This window comes from Heptranchias perlo, chromosome 3 (genome assembly GCF_035084215.1).
Source record: "Heptranchias perlo isolate sHepPer1 chromosome 3, sHepPer1.hap1, whole genome shotgun sequence".
Lineage (NCBI taxonomy): Eukaryota > Metazoa > Chordata > Chondrichthyes > Hexanchiformes > Hexanchidae > Heptranchias > Heptranchias perlo.
Window position 1 is genome coordinate 60,330,466 of NC_090327.1, and position 17,861 is coordinate 60,348,326.

Below are 17,861 nucleotides of genomic sequence, written 5' to 3' on the forward strand. Positions count from 1 at the left end.
GGGGCCCAAGCACTGATTCCTGCGGTACCCCACTAGTCACTGCCTGCCACCCGGAAAAAGACCCGTTTATTCCTACTCTCTGTTTCCTGTCTGTCAACCAATTCTCAATCCATTCCAGTATATTCCCCCCAATCCCATGTGCTTTAATTTTGCACACTAACCTCTTGTGTGGGACCTTATCAAAAGCCTTCTGAAAATCCAAGTACACCACATCCATTGGTTCTCCCCTATCTATTCTACTAGTTACATCCTCAGAAAAACTCCAGTAGATTTGTTAAGCATGATTTTCCTTTCATAAATCCATGCTGATTTTGTCCAATCCCGTTAATGCCTTCCAAGTGTTCTGTTATCACATCTTTTATAATAGATTCCAGCATTTTCCCCACTGCTGATGTTAGGCTGGTCTGTAATTCCCTGGTTTTTTTCTCCCTCCTTTTTTAAATAGTGGGGGTTACATTTGCCACCCTCCTGTCGGAAGTGTTCCAGAGTCTGTAGAATTTTGGAAGATGATCACCAACGCATCCACTATTTCCAGGGCCACTTCCTTTAGTACTCTGGGATGTCGATTATCAAGCCCTGGGGATTTGTCAGCCTTTAGCCGCATTAATTTCCCTAGCACTTTTTTTTACTAATACTGGTTTCCTTCAGTTCCTCCCTCTCATTAGACCCTTGGTTCCCTAACATTTCTGGCAGATTATTTGTGTCCTCCTTTGTGAAGACAGAAGCAAAGTATGTGTTTAATTGTTCTACCATTTCTTTGTTCCCCATTATAATTTCCCCCATTTCTGACTGTAAGGGACCTACATTTGTCTTCACTAATCTTTATCTCTTGACATATTTATAGAAGCTTTTACAGACAGTTTTTATGTTCCCTGCTAGTTTACTCTCATTCTCTATTTTTCCCCTCTTAATCAATCTCTTTGTCCTCCTTTTCTGAATTCTGAACTGCTCCCAATCCTCAGGCTTGCTGCTTTTTCTGGCAATTTTATATGTCTCCTCTTTGGATCTAATACTATCCCTAATTTCTTTTGTAAGCCATGGTTGAACCACCTTGCCTGTTTTATTTTTGCGCCAGACAGGAATGAATAATTGTTGTAATTCCTGCATACGTTCATTAAATATTAGCCATTGCCTATCCACCGTCATCCCTTTTACTAAAGTTCCCCAATCTATCATAGCCAATTCGCACCTCATACTTTCGTAATTTCCTTTATTTAGATTCAGGACCCAAGTTTCGGATTCAACTACTTCACTCTCCATCTTAATGAGGAATTCTTTCATGTTACGGTCGCTCTTCCCTAAGGCCCAACAAGATTGTTAATTAATCCTTTCTCATTGGACAATACCCAGTCTAGGATCTCCTGTTCTCTCGTTGGTTCCTCAACATATTGGTCTAGAAAACCATCGCGTACAAACTCCAGGAATTCCTCCCCCATGGTATTATTGCTAATTTGTTTTGACCAATCTATATGTAGATAAAGTCACCCATGATTATAGTTGTACCCTTCTTGCTTGCGTCTCTGATTTCCTGTTTAATGCCCTCCCCTACATCTCCACTGCTGTTTGGGGGCCTATAAACAAACCCCACCAATGTTTTCTGCCCCTTGTTGTTACTTAGCTCCACCCATACAGATTCCACATCGTGATTTTCCGAGCCAATATCCTTCCCCACTATTGCATTGATTTCCTCCTTTACTAACAATGCTACTCCACCTCCTTTCCCTTTTTGCCTGTCCTTCCTAAATATTGAATACCCCTGGATGTTCAGTTCCCATCCTTGGTCACCCTGCAGCCATGTCTCCGTAATCGCAACTATATCATAACCGTTAATATCTATCTGCGCTGTTAATTCATCTAGCTTATTGCGAATGCTGCGCTCATTAAGACACAATGCCTTTTGACTTGTCTTTTTAAGATTGCTAGTCATTTTAGTTTTATTTTGCACTATGGCCCTATTTGTTTTTCACTCTTGTTTTCTCAGCCTTCCACTATTGCTTCTTCACTTTCTGTCTTTTGTTTCCATCCTTGTTTCTTCCTCCTCTTGTCTCCCAGTTCAGGTTCCCATCCCCCTGCCATTCTAGTTTAAACCTCCCCCAACAGCACTAGCAAACACCCCCGCGAGGACATTGGTCCCGGTCCGGCTCGGGTGTAACCCGTCCCGCTTGTACAGGTCCCACCTTCCCCAGAACCGGTCTCAATGTCCCAGGAATCTAAATCCCTCCCTCTTACACCATCCCTGCAGCCTCGCATTCATCCTGTCTATTCTCCTGTTCCTATTATCACTAGCATGTGGCACTGGTAGTAATCCTGAGATAACTACCTTTGAGGTCCTGCTTTTTAATTTATCTCCTAACTCCTTAAATTCACCTTGCAGGACCTCATCCTTTTTTTTACCTTTGTCGTTGGTACCGTTATGGACCACGACTACTGGATGTTCACCCTCCCCCTCCAGAATGCCCTGCAGCCACTCCATGACATCCTTGACCCTAGCACCAGGGAGGCAACATGCCATCCTGGAGTCACGTTTGCGGTCACAGAAACGCCTGTCTGTTCCCCTTACAATTGAATCCCCTATCAATATAGCCCTGCCACTCTTATTCCTCCCCAGATGTAAGCAATGCAAAAGAGAGCAGTAGTGGGATTGTTTGTTTTGAATTTTAGGTTACAGTGCAATCTAATTCTGATAACCGCGTAGTTTGTAAAAAATTGCATGTCTAGATTTTAACTTTTGTTTAATGGGAGTGAATAAATATAGAGTATATCTAGTGTGATGGAAATACTGCAAATGTTTGGATGAGGTATATGTTTATCCATTGCAGTCATTTGGTAGGCATTTGTAAGTGCTATAAACAAACCAAGAGTTGCTTCTATCTGCAGATTTTATGACAGGATGTGTTCTTGGTGTGAGGTAACTTCTGCTTTGTGTACTGGGCTTGGGGACGTGTAACCCAGTTTAGACTAAGTGAAAACAGTAGGAAACAATTCTTTGACTTAATTTTTCAAGTCTACTCTCCTGGTATCTTAACGCTGCACACATTTCACTTTCCAAAAGAGTGTTCAGATCATGAAGTTCTTAACCAAAACAAAGTTGTTCTTAAAGCAAGTTTGTTTTGCTGTAACAGTACTATATGCATTTGTGTACAGTGCATTATTAAAAAATTTGAAGCTATTCTTTTTACTACAGGAGGTTTAGTTTGTCTGCCTATGAAATTGTCGGGTGATGGTGCTAGGGTCTTGCACTCGGTGTCTGCATTGAGCACTCCTAGGTCAAATGGGTTAGTTGTAGAATAAAGCTCCCTGCACGCTGCCCTAATAAAGTGTCTCAACCAAAGTAGAGCACTTTGTGTTGGAGCAGTGTGACATTTCCATTACTTACAACATCTGCCTTGTGGCTTTTTTCATGCTAAACTACCATTTTAGCGCTGATGAGTGCAGTTTTGTGTGTGGATTCACACCACAACGACCTGCACTTTAACTGTAGAAATTAATTTTTCTTAGCACTTTATAGTCTTTGCTGTCATCATTATTCTGGACTGTATTTCTAATAGGCTGCCCGCCCGTTGTTATTTTTGACTTTTCTTGCTATCTGTAGGGACAGGCACATTCAGAAGCAGTAGTGTAAAATTATACCGTAATTAATGATGTCCTTAACTCTGCTTTTGCCATTATTGGACAAAAAAACACAGCCATATCAATAAAATGACTCTTCAGTAATGCTGTCTGTGAACCTGCTAAGCTGTCCGAGATAGTCCGGTTGGGGTTGGCCTCAATTTGCTCAAAATATTCTGAAGTTTTCTATCTGCTTATTTGTACACCAAATACATTGTATTGTATTTCATCTTCCTTTGCATTTTCAATGTTTGCAAATGCTCTTGGTAAGCAAAAGCTTTTGCTATGGCTTTGCTGGAGAGGGCAATGACAGAAAAATTAAAATCACATTCACCATTGATAATGAATGTCCAAACCAGTTGTTAGCCAGGTTTCTACTTCTTCAGCAATGTGAAAGGAACAGGTACTTTTTGGTTATGTTCTATGTATGGGTACGCACCTTCACTTTTCCTGTCTTCCCTTGCAAGCTGCACTCAGGCCATGTACCTCCTGCAGCTGAGATGGTGGCGTGGGAGACCAGTTTTCCAACTGCTGCTGGTACTGCACTCCTGCTCAAGCCTCAGATTAAAATAGCAGATCGGCACCGATGATGTTATTTGTAAAGAGGACCCTGGCATGCTTGGCGTGAGTGTCCTTATTGCCTGCAATTTAAAATTGCAGTTGGCCAGATTAGGGTCGGAAAGGAGAGGGTCTGTCCCCCACCCCAATGTAAACGGCCCCACTAGCCTGGTTTCCGCCAGGTGAGGCGAGTTAAAATTTGAGCTCCAAGTGTGGGGGCGTGGGAGGAAGAAACTGTGAACAAGATCTTGAAAAGAGAACTTGATGAGGTTTGCACTTAGGCTTATGAAGTTCATTGCAGGTAAACGCATGGTTCTACATATTGGAAATAAAATTAGGAGTCAGAACCACTCCATGGGTCAGATTGAACTTGTTAAATTGAAAGAATCCTCGGGATGTGAGCTTTCTCATTGTTCAATATGTTAAGTAAAAGTGAGGCTCCAATGAACAGAGTGAACTGGATTCTGAGGCATACTGCCAAATTAGTTGAGTTCAGATTCTCCAGGAGTCTTGCAGTCTCCACAATTACAATTGTTTAGTTAGGCTGGATACAGCTCTGGTTGCCGCAATATAATGGGGTCAACTAGAGGTGGTGCAAAAGAGAACAATGAGGCTGATCCCTAGTGTTGAGAGGTGAGCTAGGGTTCTTCAGCCTAGAAAAGAGACACCTTAAAGGAGACTTAATGTGATAGAGGAAGTAAACCTGTACAATGAAACAATTCATTTTTAACATTCAATGTTTGCCTAAAAGCATAAAAACTTTTCTCATTTTGTTTCTCTTCAGATTTCTCCTGTTGGTGTCTAACTGTGGTTGTTGTCAGTTGCATTTCAGAAGGTTTTTTTTTCTGTGTTGGCTGTACATTACTGCTTGTATTCAAATGAGTTAGCATTAATCTAAGGATTCAGGTGAGGCTTTCCCATAATATCATGTAGTATTTCCTGATAATGGAATGACAAACAACTGGCTTCCTGCTGCAAGATGGATTTAATGTTTGCATTCTGTGGTGAGCCTTTTAGTATTGCACTTTGGCTCTGAGACAATTAAAAGGCTTAGGGTGGATCTATGACTGAGACTAGTTTCCAGTATTTTACTCTGAAGAACCAGGAAAGGGAATGAATGGGGAAAAGCCAGAAAGGTCATTGAGTACATTCAGTACGAATGAAGTCAGTTGGTTTTCATTACAGATCCTGAATATATACAGCAATACTTTAATGGCTTCTTTGTACATCTGTGTTTTGCAAGATTTCTCAGCTGGAATGTTTTCCTAAAATTAATAGGAAATCTGTAGAAATTGCCCTAATGTTTCCATTATTCTGATTGTGACCTCTGTTTTATAGCTGCATTGAAATAAATGCGCTACTTTTAAAACTTTTTCACTTTAAATTTTCTCCGCTCCTCTCCTGAAGGTGGTAACTTGTACTGGAGTAGATTCCTTTGTGCACTGGCTGTCTGCTGGTGCCTCACCTAACTGCCCATTCTTGATGTGTAAGCCTAAAAGGTGAGTGGTGGCAGCTGTTCGACTGCTGGCTTCACCACCAAGCCTTCGTCTGTTCTTGTCTAATGCTGCAGCAAGAGAGGAAATCTTGGCTGAATTTTCCACTACCTAGCCCAGTAGCACTGAGACCAATTGTATTGCCTCTAATGAAGCCCCAGCTGAGATATGCACAGACTGGGTATTGAACTTAGGGCCTTGGTCTGTATCGCATTGTTCCAAATGAGGCAGAGCACTTACCACCTAAGCCTTTAGGAGCATCTACGCTAGATTTAAAAAGATGTTCTAAAGATGAAGGTTGTCAGTGCTAGGGAATGTTTTACTCCTTTTTGTTCTGTGACAGCATTGAGAGCTGTCACGTCAGGTCTAGCACAGACCAGATGCAGAGTAAAGTTCCCATTCCTTGAAAAATATGGCTTAATACAGTCTCAGAAGAGCACCCTCAACTGCACCAGTGTGGAATTGCCATTTCTACACAAGCCATCCTTTATGTTGTTTCTGAGTGATATTGGCAATTAGTGCCAAATTATTAACCGTTTGTGGGCCTGTACAAAGTAAGAATTGAGTTGAAAATATGCGAGCACCTCTTTTACATAAAAGTCTCACATCCAGTGGAGTGGAGATACTTCAATACCATCTTGCTGAATTTAAATCTAAATGCCAAAGATGAAAGAACAGTGTCAGCCATTCCTCAATACACTAATTATTAAGTCACTGTGGTAATGCTGTCATGAATAGGGGTAGTCAGTGCACCAGGATACTAAAAGGCATTACTATTCAGCAGTGCAGAATTATATTCTTCTAGATCAGTACTTTGAATCTGCTTTAGTGCAAATTTGTATTTGTATACTAATGTGATGCTGAAGATCATGCATGCCAGTCAGGAATTTGTTTGTTTCTTTTATGGGGAAAAAAGTGATAGGAGTTTAGCATGATTCCTTTGCCACCTTCAAGTGGTCTCATTTGAACCACCTGAACAAGGCTTATGAGATATCAGTAAGTACAATTATGAAAGTGATTTTGGCTTTCCTTCTCATGGTGCATAAACTGTTGTTATATTACCAGTAATGAGGGAATATTTGTGTGTGCGAAATAATGCTAATACCACGATGTCTGATACTGATGCTACAAAAAGACCCTAATGACTGTGTTCTGGTCAACAAGACACGAGGCAAACACCCAAATTTTGGAAGTGTTGCAGGGGGGAGTCATGAAACTGATCTCTGGTATCAGAGAACTGAGTTATGACGATAGACCAGAAAAATTCCCACTCCTCATCCTTGAAAGGAGACAAATGAAGGTGGATCTTGTGGAAAAGTTAAAGACACATACACTGGAGCACTATTTTAAATTAAACCACGACTTCAGGACAAGGGAACATAGTCTAGTAAAAGGCAAGGTTAGGACTAATGTTGGGAAGTACTTCTTCACTCAGAATGATCAGTACCCAGAATGGCCTTCTGGATAGAATTGTGGAGCCAAAAACTCTTTTATTTTTAAAAAAAATGTTTTTTTAAAATCACTGAAGTGGCAGCTAGAAGCTGTGTTGGGGAGATTGTAGCTTCGTATAGCAACTTAAGACCATAAGAGATAGGAGCAGGAGTAGGCCATTTGGCCACTCGAGCCTGCTCCGCCATTCAATGAGATCATGGCTGATCTGATTTTTACCTCAATTCCACTTTCCCGCCTTTTCCCCATATCCTTTGACTCCCATGGGCTTGAATGGCTTCACTCATCTGTATAGAAAACCAGGTTTGCTTTCTCTTTCCCTTTTCTCTTCCTCTTCCACCACCCCCCCCAACCCCTCAATGCAAACTTATTGTAAAAGTTAACCATCAGCGTAATGCTTTGGTGCAACTGAACCACGTTGATTCTCCTATTCTAAACCTAAATATGAAGTTGTTAGGTGCTTTTATATTGGACGAGACCTGTGTAGGGTCACTAGATTCCCCAAGCTCACAAAGCCGGTTGCATGCCAAATGTAAAACTGCGGTCTGGCTAACACAGGCTGCTGGAGGACTTTTTTTTTAGTGAGTCTTCCTGGCAATTGGTGTTGGTGAGTGCCAGAACATTTATGTTTGGCTTGCAGTAGCTACATGAGACCCATGCTGGGCGACAGTGGCACAATCGGGTACGGTAGCATAGTGGTTATGTTACTGGACTAGTAATCCAGAGGCCTGGACTAATAATCCGGAGACATGAGTTTAAATCCCGCTACGGCAGCTGGGGAATTTAAATTCAATTAATTAAATAAAAAAAAATCTGGAATAAAAAGTAATGGTGACCATGAAACTACCGGATTGTTGTAAAAACCATCTGGTTCACTAATGTCCTTCAGGGAAGGAAACCTGCCGCCCTTACTTGGTCTGGCCTATATGTGACTGCAGACCCACAGCAATGTGATTGATTCTTAACCGCCCCCTGAAATGGGCAAGGCACTCAGTTGTACAATTCTGCTTCAAGCAGGCGGCTCATCACCACCTTCTGAAGGGCAGTTAGGAATGGGCAAAATATGCTGGCCTTGCCAGTGATGCCCACATCCAATGAATAAAAAAAAAAGTGTTTATTATTCTTTTACATTTTTGTGAAACATTTTATCGTGCAACTCTAATGCAAAGCTCGTGCAGTTTCTAGTTACATTTAATAATCTGACACAAATAGAACCATTTATAACTTAAAGGAACCACTCAGTGGTATGATGGGGGACTGCATTTCCTGTTGAGGCTGTACTTTTCAAGGTATATTGTATGAAAACTATTAGTAAATGTACTGATTTTGCTCTGATATGCACTTAGCACCAAAAACTCAGAATTAATGTGAGGTTCTGCATTTTTCCACGCTGATGGTTATGAGCCAAGTAGGTGATAATATTGGTGAAATTTTTGACCATACTGGTGTTAAAATGGAAATAATTGATGGGGGAAGAGATAAAATATTTGTGTCTATTAGACTGAAAGCGTAGATAACTTTGACAGATGACATGATTATGTAACAAGGACCTCGATGTTCATAGACGCAAAACTGTATCACTGTCTGCATCTGACCTTTCTACATTGCTTTTAATATACTTTGTGGTTACCAATGACGTAATTAATCATCAGACCAGACCACAGCAGGCCATAGAGTTAAGTTAACACATTTGTGATTTCCATTCAAAAGTTTTTGTGAAGAAGAATTAGCTAAAGCTACACTTTTATTGATCTCCATTTTACAATCAAAATTTCAGTATATTCATTGATAGAAAACATTTCAAAGAAGCTTTTTTAAAAAACATTCATCAGTTAGTTTAATACTCTGTGTGACTGGACACATGTATTTTTTTAATTATAATGTTTGCAGCTGATCATGACACTTTTATCTCACAAATTTTCTCCTCTCCCATCCACTTCTTGACTCCTTGTTTCGTTTAATGGGCAATGAATGCAATTCAAAATCTTACCCAGGTGGTCATTATTCATATATGAGCCTTCACAGTGAGTGGCAGTCTGTTTCACTTGGGGGATGGGGGGATAACTACAGCAAAACCTGATCCTTTCCTCACCTGGTAACCCACACATACACTTCCAGCAATGGTCCCTAAATTGCAATCGGGAGTGGAAACACTGTCCAATTTTTCTCTCCCTCACACAAGGACACTGAGGCCAACTGTAGTGTCTCTACATAACTCTGGCTGAGGTCATCTAAATCTGCACATACTGGGAATTGAACTTAGGACCTTCTTGTCCTGTATAGCTCAGTTACTCATTAGATAAGTTCACTGAGTGATCAAGGGAGCCATGACCTTGATACTTCATACATCTATGCATCAACAGGGGTCAAATTATTATGGCTTACTGACTTTATTCCTTCCCCTGCCCCCCCTTACTTTTCTCCCTTCACCTCCTGAAGGGATTGACTCATGATGGAGTAGAGTTCCTTAATGCCAGCAGTCCTCCAGGACCTTGCCCTCACTGTCATTATTTATGATGTGGAGATGCCGGTGATGGACTGGGGTTGACAATTGTAAACAATTTTACAACACCAAGTTATAGTCCAGCAATTTTATTTTAAATTCACAAGCTTTCGGAGGCTACCTCCTTCCTCAGGTGAACGATGTGGAAATGAAGTCCTCGAAATGAAGTCGCATTTATAATTCACAGAACAATGCTGGTGAATACAGACAGTTTTTTCAACTGCCCGTTGCCAAGGCAATCAGTGTGCAGACAGACAGGTGTTACCTGCCAGGTCTCAGAATATACAAATCACCAAAAAAAACAACAAACAAAAAAAAACAGAGATAGAGAGGTAGAAACATAGAAAAGACAGCAACTGACCCGTTATATTAAAAACAGATAACATTTGTTCGCTGGTGGGGTAACGTGTAGCGTGACATGAACCCAAGATCCCGGTTGAGGCCGTCCTCATGGGTGCGGAACTTGGCTATCAATTTCTGCTCTACGATTTTGCGTTGTCGTGTGTCTCGAAGGCCGCCTTGGAGTACGCTTACCCGAAGGTCGGTGGCTGAATGTCCTTGACTGCTGAAGTGTTCCCCGACTGGGAGGGAACCCTCCTGTTTGGCGATTGTTGCGCGGTGTCCGTTCATCCGTTGTCGCAGTGTCTGCATGGTCTCGCCAATGTACCATGCTCCGGGGCATCCTTTCCTGCAACGTATGAGGTAGACAACGTTGGCCGAGTCACAGGAGTATGAACCATGCACCTGGTGGGTGGTGTCCTCTCGTGTGATGGTGGTATCTGTGTCGATGATCTGGCATGTCTTGCAGAGGTACATCATTTCCACATCGTTCACCTGAGGAAGGAGGTAGCCTCCGAAAGCTTGTGAATTTAAAATAAAATTGCTGGACTATAACTTGGTGTTGTAAAATTGTTTACAATTGTCATTATTTATGTGCGAGTCTAGACACAATGTTAACAGGCCATTTGACTGTACTTTGGAGCACCACTGTGTTTGATTCTCTCCTCATCCCAACAAATACACATGCACATTTTCCAGTGGAGGTCCTATTTACTGACTAATAGAGCCTTATATAGACAGGGTTTCCAGATTTTATAGAGTTGTCCTTTTGATGACTTGATTGACTGTGTTTTATTACATTGTGCTGTGTAGTTTTTAAAAGGCAAGCAAATGTAAATTATATCTATTGGGTACCTGAGAAGTTGTATGCAGAATATTTAACAAGGAACTGAAGTTTATTAGGAAATAAATTATCAAGTGACAGTGGGCCTGTTAATAGAACACTTTGAGCAGAGATTTATTGATTTTGCCTATCCTGCTTGTATCACGCATATGCATGGTACGGCAACCTACTCTTAAATCTTTGCTTGTGTAGCTCTGAACTGGATGTTATGAAGCACACACTGTGGCTGAACAGCTATGGTTAATTCTCCCTACTTCCCCGCCCCCCGCCCCTTTCTTGGTGGGGTGTCACCTGGCTTATGTGAGACATCAACATAACTAAGATTGAGAGGAATTGAAGCTGCATTCCACTATTTTACTTTCATGAGTTAATGCTCCACAATGACGCATTATGATATAAAGCGTAATTGTTGATTATTGTCAAGTTATTCTGATTACTAATGACAGTAATGTTAATGTTGGGGAATGGAATAATATCCATTTTTTTGCTCAGTATTAGTAGTGAGTACTTCTGGATCAGGTATAGCACAGAACCGATGGAGAGCAAAGCGCCCTCCACAATGCCTCAACAATGTCCTTCAACCCCATTTTCTGAAGAGGATCATCCATGAAGCAGTGTTATTATCTCCTAGGAATTCAGGTGAGATTGCTTAACTAATTTAGTTTTGGACTCAGCTCAATAGTGTAGTCTTGATTTAGAAATGGGTGCCAAAAGTTAAGGGACAGTGTTCAAACCCACTCCCGAAGTCAAACATGTTGTCAGAGGGAGACACTGAACAACTGAGGCAAAGTGCTGACCCACAAAGTCATCAGGAATATTAGATGAGCTGACCTAACAGTGGTGATGCACAGTTCTCCTTCTTCCTCTTCCTCTCCTACCAAGATAAAAATAAGTTTGTTATAAATACTGGGTTTGCAGGTCAGGAGTTAACATTTTGGACAAATTGCAGGCTGGATAGGAGGATCAGAAAACATTAAAAGGGGGAGATGAGGATTGGGAATAAAAATACCTCAGATTTGATTTTCTTCCTCGTTTTGAAAATAACTTATGTTATTTCTTTTACTAAGATGGCTTTTGTTCCTCATTCTACTTCTATCCCTGTCTGGCATTTAGGAGACTTCAACTGAGGTGGCTAATGGCTGTGAAATAGTTAAACAGAATATCGTTGGCCAGGGCACACCAGAAGAGACATAAGATAGATAGATTTCTCCAATGCCTTTTTTGAGTTGGTCACAGAGTTGACTTGAAAACCTGCTTTTTCCTACCTCCCTGGAGGTAGCTCAGTAGCTCCTTCTGACAGTGTTATGAATTCAGCAATTCGTTCTAAAGGCATTGTGGGCAAGACATCATATGACTCCATGGTACATTCATTGGAATACCATCCCGTTGTCCTCCTTGCTGCAGTCATGAGTCATGCAAACATGATCAGTTTTGCGCATGGTTTGTTTTTTAAAAAAACTGTGTACAAATCCATATTCTCGGTCATTGGTCTGGTGCACAGTTGCTCTAGGCAAGGTTGTTATGGTATCAATGTGCAGAATTAAAAGTGAAAGTCACTACAACCCTTATAGGGTTTTTGTTTAAAAAATACAACTACAGATATATCTCTTTGGACTTTTAGCTTCAGCAAAAACAATCCATACTTTATTAATTTAATTTTGAGAACATTTGTAAATGTATGCAGTCTAGAGTTTCCTTTTTTAAGGTCTACAGTTTGCATGTGGCTCCAAGTACAAACAATAATCATATGAGACACCACATCGAACGATACATGGCCTACAGTTTTATTTTTGTACCACATCCAGAAATAACAAGATTGAATTTTTCATTTTTGTTGGCAAATAATATAATAGAAAAAAATCTTCAATTTTTAAGGAATAACAAGTGCATACTGTTCACCCATGAGACTAGGCTGAAGGACTGAACCAGTACATGCTGTGCCAGTCTTTAGTCAGTCCTTAAAATGTGAAAAACAATGTAAGTCTACCACTGCTGTTCAGTCATACCCAACATTTTTTTTCATTTATTCACCAAACTGAAGTTTTTAAAATTATGAAGAAGACTGACCAAGTTGATTCACGCTAACTATTCGGTGTGGCAAAAGATTTAAATACAAGGGAGGACACATGGTACATCTTCAGCCAGAAGTGCCGAGTGGATGATCCATCTCGGCCTCCTCCCGATATCCCCACCATCACGGAAGCCAGTCTTCAGCCAATTCGATTCACTCCACGTGATATCAAGAAACGGCTGAGTGCACTGGATACAGCAAAGGCTATGGGCCCCGACAACATCCCAGCTGTAGTGCTGAAGACTTGTGCTCCAGAACTAGCTGCGCCTCTAGCCAAGCTGTTCCAGTACAGTTACAACACTGGCATCTACCCGACAATGTGAAAAATTGCCCAGGTATGTCCTGTCCACAAAAAGCAGGACAAATCCAATCCGGCCAATTACTGCCCCATCAGTCTACTCTCAATCATCAGCAAAGTGATGGAAGGTGTCGTCGACAGTGCTATCGAGCGGCACTTACTCACCAATAACCTGCTCACCGATGCTCAGTTTGGGTTCCGCCAGGACCACTCTGCTTCAGACCTCATTACAGCCTTGGTCCAAACATGGACAAAAGAGCTGAATTCCAGAGGTGAGGTGAGAGTGACTGCCCTTGACATCAAGGCAGCATTTGACCGAGTGTGGCACCAAGGAGCCCTAGTAAAATTGAAGTCAATGGGAATCAGGGGGAAAACTCTCCAGTGGCTGGAGTCATACCTAGCACAAAGGAAGATGGTAGTGGTTGTTGGAGGCCAATCATCTCAGCCCCAGGACATTGCTGCAGGAGTTCCTCAGGGCAATGTCCTAGGCCCAACCATCTTCAGCTGCTTCATCAATGAGCTTCCCTCCATCATAAGGTCAGAAATGGGGATGTTTGCTGATGATGGCACATTGTTCAGTTCCATTCGCAACCCCTCAAATAATGAAGCAGTCCGAGCCCGCATGCAGCAAGACCTGGACAACATCCAGGCTTGGGCTCATAAGTGGCAAGTAACATTCGCGCCAGATAAGTGCCAGGCAATGACCATCTCCAACAAGAGAGAGTCCAACCACCTCCCCTTGACATTCAACGGCATTACCATCGCCGAATCCCTCACCATCAACATCCTGGGGGTCACCATTGACCAGAAACTTAACTGGACCAGCCATATAAATACTGTGGCTACGAGAGCAGGTCAGAGGTTGGGTATTCTGCGGCGAGTGACTCACCTCCAGACTCCCCAAAGCCTTTCCACCATCTACAAGGCACAAGTCAGGAATGTGATGGAATACTCTCCACTTGCTTGGATGAGTGCAGCTCCAACAACACTCAAGAAGCTCGACACCATCCAAGATAAAGCAGCCCGCTTGATTGACACCCCATCCACCACCCTAAACATTCACTCCCTTCACCACCGGCGCACAGTGGCTGCAGTGTGCACCATCCACAGGATGCACTGCAGTAACTCGCCAAGGCTTCTTCGACAGCATCTCCCAAACCCGCGACCTCTACCACCTAGAAGGACAAGAGCAGCAGGCACATGGGAACAACATCACCTGCATGTTCCCCTCCAAGTCACACACCATCCCAACTTGGAAATATATCGCCGTTCCTTCATTGTCGCTGGGTCAAAATCCTGGAACTCCCTTCCGAACAGCACTGTGGGAGTACCGTCACCACATGGAACTCAGTGGTTCAAGAAGGCGGCTCACCACCACCTTCTCGAGGGCAATTAGGGATGGGCAATAAATGCTGGCCTCACCAGCGACGCCCACATCCCATGAACGAATAAAAAAAAAACAGAGACAACAACAAGGACCCTGGGTACCAGGAATTTAAGTTAAGAGGGAAGATTAAGGAAGTTGAACTTGCTTTCTTGGAGAAGAAACTTTGAGGTGATCGAACTGAAGTTTTCAAAATAATGCAGTGCATTGACAAAATTGATCCAAAGATGAAGGATACAAATACCAGTGGGCCCAAGTTTAAAAGTTAGGGCATTAGGAGTGAGAAGGGAAGTCGGGCAGAGCATTTTTACACAATGAATAATGGATTTGTGAAATAAATTGCCAGAGAAGTATAAGAATACTGGGATCAATATCCTGTCAAGAATATTCATCAAGGGAACCACACAAATCCTGAATCCTTTCAATTTAACACCTCAGCAAGAAACTGTTTGGGGTTTATCACCCAGTCTATGCCCAGGAGTTAATGATGCTCAGGTTTGACTCGCCAAACTGGCTTAAAACAACCAGTTTGGATTGTATTGGCATTTACGCTCAAGAAGCTCGACACCATCCAGGACAAAGAAGTCCGCTTGATTGGCACCCAATCCACCACCCTAAACATTCACTCCCTTCACCACCGGCGCACCGTGGCTGCAGTGTGTACCATCCACAGGATGCACTGCAGCAACTCGCCAAGGCTTCTTCGACAGAACTTCTCAAACCTGTGACTTCTACCACCTAGAAGGACAAGAGCAGCAGGCACATGGGAACAACACCACCTGCACGTTCCCCTCCAAGTCACACACCATCCTGACTTGGAAATATATCGCTGTTCCAGGATTTTGACCCAGCGAAGATGATGGAATTCCCTACCAAATAGCACTGTGCGAGTACCTTCACCACACGGACTGCAGTGGTTCAAGCAGGCGGCTCACCACCACCTTCTCAAGGGCAATTAAGGATGGGCAATAAATGCTGGACTTGCCAGTGATGCCCACATCCCATGAACGAATAAAAAAAACACTACCAACCTACCATCAGGCTTCACACAAGCCACTTAGTAAATAAATTATCCCCTTCTTGCTACACATAGGAACATAGGAACAGGAGTAGGCCATTCAGCCCCTTGTGCCTGCTGCGCCATTTGATACGATCATGGCTGATCTGTGATCTAACTCCATATAACTGCCTTTGGCCCATATCCCTGAATACCTTTGGTTGCCAAAAAGCTATCGATCTCACATTTAAATTTAGCAATTGAGCTAGTATCAATTGCCGTTTGTGGAAGAGAGTTCCAAACTTCTACCGCCCTTTGTGTGTAGAAATGTTTTCTATTCTCACCCCTGAAAGGTCTGGCTCTAATTTTTAGACTCTGCCCCCTACTCCTAGAATCCCCAACCAGCGGAAATAGTTTCTCTCTATCCACCCTATCTGTTCCCCTTAATATCTTATAAACTTCGATCAGATCACCCCTTAACCTTCCAAACTCCAGATAATACAACCCCAATTTGTGTAATCTCTCCTCGTAACTTAACCCTTGAAGTCCGGGTATCATTCTAGTAAACCTACGCTGCACTCCCTCCACGGCCAATATGTCCTTCCGAAGGTGCGGTGCCCAGAACTGCTCACGTACTCCAGGTGCAGTCTAACCAGGGTTTTGTATAGCTGCAGCATAACTTCTGCCCCCTTGTACTCCAGTCCTCCAGATATAAAGGCCAGCATTCCATTAGCCTTATTAATTATTTTCTGCACCTGTTTATGACACTTCAATGATCTATGTACCTGAACCCCGAAGTCCTTTTGGATATCCACTGTTTTTAACTTTTTACCATTTAGAAAGTACCCTGTTCTATCCTTTTTTGATCCAAAGTGGATGACCTCACATTTGTCGACATTGAATTCAATTTGCCACAGTTTTGCCCATTCACCTAATCTATCATAGAGTCATAGAGTTATACAGCACGGATAGAGGCCCTTCGGCCCATCGTGTCCGCGCCGGCCATCAGCCCTGTCTACTCTAATCCCATATTCCAGCATTTGGTCCGTAGCCTTGTATGCTATGGCATTTCAAGTGCTCATCCAAATGCTTCTTGAATGTTGTGAGGGTTCCTGCCTCCACAACCCTTTCAGGCAGTGAGTTCCAGACTCCAACCACCCTCTGGGTGAAAAAGTTCTTTCTCAAATCCCCTCTAAACCTCCCGCCTTTTACCTTGAATCTATGTCCCCTTGTTATAGTACCCTCAACGAAGGGAAAAAGCTCCTTAGTATCCATCCTATCTGTGCCCCTCATAATTTTGTACACCTCAATCATGTCCCCCCTCAGCCTCCTCTGCTCCAAGGAAAACAAACCCAATCTTCCCAGTCTCTCTTCATAGCTGAAGCGCTCCAGCCCTGGTAACATCCTGGTGAATCTCCTCTGCACCCTCTCCAAAGCGATCACATCCTTCCTGTAGTGTGGCGACCAGAACTGCACACAGTACTCCAGCTGTGGCCTAACCAGTGTTTTATACAGCTCCATCATAACCTCCTTGCTCTTATATTCTATGCCTCGGCTAATAAAGGCAAGTATCCCATATGCCTTCTTTACCACCTTATCTACCTGTTCCGCCGCCTTCAGGGATCTGTGAACTTGCACACCAAGATCCCTCTGACCCTCTGTCTTGCCTAGGGTCCTCCCATTCATTGTGTATTCCCTTGCCTTGTTAGTCCCTCCAAAGTGCATCACCTCGCACTTTTCCGGGTTAAATTCCATTTGCCACTGTTCCGCCCATCTGACCAACCCATCTATATCGTCCTGCAGACTGAGGCTATCCTCCTCGCTATTTACCACCCTACCAATTTTTGTATCATCAGCGAACTTACTGATCATACCTTTTACATTCATATCCAAGTCATTAATGTAGACCACAAACAGCAAGGGACCCAGCACCGATCCCTGTGGTACCCCACTGGCCACAGGCTTCCAGTCACAAAAACAACCTTCGACCATCACCCTCTGCCTTCTGCCACTAAGCCAGGTTTGTATCCAAAGTGCCAAGGCACCCTGGATTCCATGGGCTCGTACCTTCTTGACCAGTCTCCTGTGGGGGACTTTATCGAAGGCCTTACTGAAATCCATGTATACCACATCCACTGCATTACCCTCATCCACACGCCTAGTCACCCCCTCAAAAAATTCAATCAAATTAGTCAGACATGATCTTCCCTTGACAAAGCCATGTTGACTATCCCTGATTAATCCTTGCTTCTCCAAGTGGAGACTAATTTTGTCCTTCAGAATTTTTTCCAATAATTTTCCTACCACTGATGTTAG

General features: G+C 42.8%; 1 protein-coding gene and 1 long non-coding RNA gene across 6 annotated transcripts in view; one reads left to right on the top strand and one right to left on the bottom strand.

The window, feature by feature from the left end:
* Positions 1 to 17,861, top strand: part of spidr (scaffold protein involved in DNA repair) — a 316,427-nt gene that overhangs the window by 144,561 nt on the left and 154,005 nt on the right. The gene's annotated exons all lie outside the window — the stretch shown is intronic.
* The window catches only part of LOC137314755 (uncharacterized), a 65,359-nt gene that overhangs the window by 20,004 nt on the left and 27,494 nt on the right, over positions 1 to 17,861 (bottom strand). The window contains exon 3 of one of the 3 annotated variants that reach the window (XR_010961244.1): positions 11,219 to 11,669. The exons of the other annotated variants lie outside the window; for them this stretch is intronic. This is a non-coding gene — a long non-coding RNA (uncharacterized lncRNA). Of the gene's footprint in view, positions 1 to 11,218; positions 11,670 to 17,861 lie in introns of those variants that run through there. 3 annotated transcript variants of the gene reach the window in all.